The following is a 6167-nucleotide window of genomic DNA, read 5'->3' as shown; positions in this document are numbered from 1 at the left end:
ATCTACCATTCGCAGTTTGCTAACAGGTTTTTCAACCTTATCTTCGCTGCTTGACGAGTTCGATTCAGCCATTAAAGAACAAAACTGAAAAAAAAAAAAAACTGACTTTGTCATGTCTTTTGCTTGCAACCTATATGCGTGTCATCCTTACAGGGACACGTCTCTGCAAAGAGAAACCCCGATTTAGTGTAGACTGATCAACCATTCCTTCAAAACTCCATTGTCGTCAATTTCGCGGCATTAGGTTGATTACTTGAAGAGCCAAACTTGAAAAAGAAAATTTCTGCGGCGGTGCACCAGGGGGACGTCACAGACTTCAAAGTATTTGATTATTCTCTTATGAAGGTTCCATTCACGGCAAGAATGTTCTCTTCTTTTTTACGCGCAAGCGTAGATGCCCCGTCTGTCTAATCGGCGAGATTATGTTTGTCGCCGCGAGGGAAGCGAGAGCCGGAAGAGGAAGGCGCCTGGCGGTGGAAAAGAGAGTTGCCGCATTCCCTCACTTTCCGTTTGTGCTTCGACACCGCGGTGATCGAAGTGAAACGTCCCTGTAACTTTTTTTAATGCGACAGCATTATTTGCCCCATCACGCGAAAATCCGTCGGCGTCGGTGTGACCGAAAGATGATGCCAATATAGGCCGACGCCGCAAAGAGTTGCTCGGATTGACGTCACATGACTCAGGGAGTTTCCCGTAAACAATGTAAATTAATGGCTTTTCGGTCTCCGTGGGAATCGAACCCCGGCCTCCGCGGTGCGAGACGAGCGCGCTTCAGCGACGCCGCGGTGGCTCCACGGTTCTGGTTTACCAAAGGTCTGCCTAGTGCGTGAATCATCATTGCCCACAGCACGTCGCAGCCACCTGGCCGACTAAAGGTGTGGCCTAGTGCGTGCGTCATTGGGCACGTGACGGCAATGACAATGTGAAGGAGGTGGCGCAACGTCACAAGTGTATAAAATGAGCACGTTCATGACGCTCCGAGGTCTACAAACGGCCCCGCTCATAAGCAGGCTTATGTGTCTGCCGAATTGTTTTAACAGCGAAGCTGTTTAAGCTGGAGGTAGTCCGGTGGTGTACGCAGAAAACTCCTCCGCCTGGCGATGACGTCACGGGCGTCGGCAAGCAACGGAGCGCCACCGCCTCACATACCACTACTTTGCCGAGCTGGGGGAGAGAGAGCTGAGGGACAGTGAAAGCAGGGTATAAAAATAGCATCGCACAGCATAGCGGATGCGAGGTGGAGAGGAGGAGTGAGGCAGGTGGTAGTGGGACGCGTAGAACTGCTGCCGACGCCGACCGCGTTTCCCCGCGTTACGGTCCCGCGTTCGCGCCGAGCGCGCCCGGTGTCCTTGACTGCAGCTGATGCCTCTGGCGGCGGCTCGGCAGGTTTCGACCAGAGAACTGGACACTCGTCGCTTCCGAAAGACTGAAGTGAGAGCTGCAGGAAAGCTGAAACCAAGCGTCTTGCCACCTCCGCATCAGCGACGCTCGCTCCTCCGCCGTAGCTCTGCCTAGTGTCTCCCCACAGCCGCGCGGGGGCGAAGCTAGGCAATGACGTCACTATATATAGCTCCGCGTCGCCGAGGCGCGGAGACACGCTTTGCCTCGTGAGTTCGCGCCGAGCTAATGGGTCGTCCGAAGAAGATCGTCACGCCCGAAGAAGAGGAAGAGCGGTGCGAAAAGCGCCGCGCTGCCACTCGAAAGCGACTTCGAAGCCTTCGCACCGATCCAGAGTTTCCCCAGCACCGCCACCTAAAGCCTAGAAAAGCCAAGCTAATAGAAAGACCAAGTTAAAGATAATTAAAAGGCCAGGTTAAAGCTAAGAGAGAACCAAATTAAAGCTAATGAAAAACCATGTTAAAGCTATATGTAGGGAAGGGCCACCAACTTCGCTGTTTGCGCGGACTTCGCACCACTAGTGTGAAGCTGCCCCCATTTTTAACACGAAAGTGTTTTATGCCGGGGTCCACCAAGACTTCACTGACGTATTTCCGTCACGGAAATACGTCATAGAACATAATACAAAGAAAGAAACCAGAAGAAAAAGTTCCACAAACATGCAAAATTTGCAAATCGAACCCACGACCTCTCGGTCCGCGACGATAGATCGCCGAGCGCTTAACCCATTGCGCCACAAACGCATTTGCAGAGAGCTACACAGACGCGCCTTATATATCTAACACTCCTCCGTGTACCCGCGCTCTTGCTCGGGGCGGTGCCGCCGCCTACGAGCAGAAAAGAGAAGTACAGCACTATGACACTAACGCGCACCGACAGTGAACGCTTCGGTGGTCTCAGCACTACGACGCCTCGATGCCAGCATTCGAAGGGACGCTGGCATCAAGAAGCACTACCAACGCCACCTAGGTGGCGTTCACCGTACTCAGCACAGCGGAGCGTGGCCTCCGCAATCAGCTCTGAAAATGTTTCTGAAGTTGATCGCGGAGGCTCACACCACGCTTGTTCATTCAGTTCGTAATAGTCGGGCCACATTTTCCAACGCACGCTACACACGCAATGCTGCCCGGATCGGCAGTGCAGCGCTACAGGTGTGTCCCTTCGCACGGCGCTGCCCACGGAAGTGCTTCTCATCAACACCACCGTTTCACATGCGCCTTCTCGTGGTCACGAGTCTCTCTTCATGTCGGTCTACTTACGCCGCAGCACACCTGCTTACTTAATCAGCTCTTGTTTACTACAATTCATATTGCTACCAAAGCCGCTCACCTTACTTCGTATGACATTGCTGTGTTGCCATCGCATTCATTGCTTCGCCCTTAGGGCGAAATTGTGACATTTTTTTTCTTTCTTTCTGCTATTGCCGAAGCAGAATTTACTAATTGAATTTACCGAGTGAACCTCACTGTTACCGCGATTGGAGGCTTCGTAAGCCAGATATTTTGTGTAAGTGACAAACGGATGGAGACGCCCGCGGTTCTCGCACCAACTTCCTGTGACGTCATATATTTGTGGCAGCGTCTTTTCATCTTGTCTAGCTAAATTCTTGTGCATAAAGAATGATTGCGTTGCATTTTAAATGAACCAAATGCTCAACATAGCAAGCCTTGAGAACATTTGCTATGGTAAAACGGCCCCAATGCAAAATAATACTTTCAAATCAGTGACGTCCCACTGACTAACCCGGCGCTGCTGTTCGGGCGGGAAATAAAAGGGAGGTAAGTTTGATCATTTTTACTGCAAGCTCTCAATCCTCTTCCGCTAGATAAATAAAAATTTAGTTTTGTAAGAATATTTTGTCAGTCTATATAGATCGGTGTTGTCGCTCTTCAGTGTCCATTTAGGATTGACTACGGCGCTTTCTATATTGACTCCAGTGCTCACTAACCGAGTTAGCAGTTTGATCGGGAATCGAGCACGCTACCTCGTGATCAGCAGCATAGTTCTATATAGCCATCGAGTGATCGCCGAGGATAAGATATAGCAAGCACTGAGTAACAAGAGTCACATTGCCCGTTAAAATGGGTGACATGGCTATGTGGGTAACAGCGGGACTGTAGTCATGGCGTCGTGCTTTTTTGTCCACCGTGCAGGGACCGCAGCCGTGGCCTTGTGGTACAGTATCTGCCTCGGTTACAGTAGGTCGTAGGATCAAAACCACGCTGCCACCGGTTACCCACCTGTTGTCCAAATGGGCACAGGCGTCCCGCGGTCCGACGCGCGAATTTCTTTAAGGGTAAATTGTCCTGGGAAAGTAGCATGCGCCATGCAAATCCCGTCTAACCCTGTGAGATCAACAAAACCCCCCGGTAAAAGGAGGGTTTTGATCGCCGTCATGGCGGCAATTTTTCATGTGGCGTCCCACAATGAACCTATTATGTGGGGACGCCCTCGGGTTGGCGAGAAACGCTCCTTTCCAAGCGCCTGGCCGTGAGCGCGCTTCTACCTGTGTCGTCTACTTTCTGTCAGTCCACGCCTTACCGCGATGCCACAAAGCTGGACGAAAACAAGATTAATCAGGAGTTCGACCGGGAATAGAATCCGCTAGTGGCAAATTCATGCGCTTAAAGCAATTCCCACGCCGGCTGGACCGTCGTAGCTGCAGTTCACGTAGAGACTGGTGCCAGAGTTCTCTCGCAATTTTTGCAGGAAGCCCCATGTGTCAAAAGGTGAGTCTTTTCCTTTCTGAAAACAGCGCTAAACACGCAGACGAGTGAGTCAGTCTCGCTGTCTCGTCCGTGTCTCATGCGTTGTTTTTAAAGCATGTAACCTAACCGGCTAGCCGAAGTCAACACCCGCTTGAACAAGCATCTTCACTTGCACTCAAGAAGTGTGGGGTGGAGTTTCTGCAACTTGGAAGATATGTCTCAGTTGTACTCCTCAAAAGCCTGTCCGTGTACGTGTTAATGTTTGCAAAAAAAGAAAAAAGAAAACGAACACTAGCAACAAAGGAGGTAGCATGCTAGCGCCAATTAGTGACTGACTGGGCAAAAAGGGAAATATTTAGCCTAGAACTATTAAGCCCCTGTTGTTGCGATGTGCACATTTTCGTACGCGATTTGTTCTCACTAGTTCTGTGCAATAGTAGTGAGGAAAAAAAAAACATGGACATTGATGTGAGACATTATTGCCGCTAAAAGGATACACATGAAAACACAGACGAAACAAAACAATAACGACGACATGGACAACGCCTCGTGCGAGTTCTTCAAGCATGGACGTTGAGTTGCGGGTCAATTGAACGCTTTGCGTGCCCAAAGTGGGTTTCAGGTCCCTTTCTTCAGACTGTAGACTACCGCTGCACATGACCACTTTGCTCAAGGCACGTTTGACGAGATGTTGGACGTGCCGCGTTTCGCCAGCAGTAGTGAACGGACACTTTTTCTCCCCACGTAATGCCTGCAGTCAATAATTAACATGTGCATGTGATGTGAGCCGATTATACAAATCATTTCTGAAAAAAAAAAAACGCGACATGACTGACTGTATACTAAATCAAAATTTAAGTACAAGGACTCGCTCGAAAATATATACGAAGTTCGTTATAGTCAGACTGTTGTGTTTATATTGACTTTTTGTTGCCTCCACTCAAATGTCTGTTGAAATAAAATTGAATGTAACGCATTATTTCTGTAAGGTATTGCACAAATACATCTTGACTTTCAGTGGAGTTTACAGCACCTGGGAAAAAATTAAGTAACTTTGCCACACTCAGGTGGCAACTATGACAGTAGGTAAGTCATAGTTGTGACTGAAATGTTAATATCGCCTTCTCTAACACGCTTATGACAGCTGGTAAAGAAAGAACACCTAAAGCTCTTCATCTAAGCTGACAATGTGACACTGTGAGCCACTTATCTGGACAATACTAAGCATAAGGACATACTCTAGCAAATATTAAACACTCTTAATAGGTACACTATGAGCCTAGGATTAACACCGAATAAGTCCCAGTACATGTGCGTTAACCTCAATAAAGCGGCCCATAAAAAGATACACACGGATAGTGAGGGTATACTGAGAGTATGGATAAAATCCTACCTAAAATCGACACCTTGAAAGTGCTTGGTCCACAATTCCATAGGGCTGGTGGTGCCGCGCCCTTCACGTTGTTCCTAATAATCCACATCTCATCATGATCATCATCATTAGCCTATTTAAATGTCAGCTGCAGGACGAACGCCTCTCCCTGCGCCCTCCATTTACCCTGTCTTGCGCTAAGCTTGCGCCTGTAAATTTGCTAATTTCATCACCCCACCTAGTTTTCCGCCCTCCTCGACTGCGCTCCCCTTCCCTTGCCACCCATTCTATAACTCTAATGGTCCACCGGTTATCTACCCTACGCATTGCATGGCCTGCCCTGCTCCATTTAACGCGATAGCCTTAAGAGCCCCGTGTCCGTCGGTCTCGGCGTCGGCGTCCGCGGCCAAAAAAATGATCCCGAACTACCCCGACCACGCAGGCCCCCCGCGAGGCGCAGAGGCGCTGTTGAACTAATTGAATTTCTCCAAGTAAAATGCGCCAAATAAATCGTATAGTACGACTTAACCACAACCTACAGGTATGATAGCGTAGGATTGTAATTTGCATATACGAGAAAACATAATTCTGTTATGCGGAAACTCAAACACTAACCCCTTCTCCAGCATTTCTACCATTCATACAGCGGGGCGCCCCGGTCGGTGTTGCTTGCAAAAACACCATCCAGA

This window comes from Dermacentor silvarum, chromosome 3 (genome assembly GCF_013339745.2).
Source record: "Dermacentor silvarum isolate Dsil-2018 chromosome 3, BIME_Dsil_1.4, whole genome shotgun sequence".
Lineage (NCBI taxonomy): Eukaryota > Metazoa > Arthropoda > Arachnida > Ixodida > Ixodidae > Dermacentor > Dermacentor silvarum.
The sequence above is the reverse complement of the archived record's forward strand: the minus strand, read 5'-3'. Positions refer to the sequence as shown.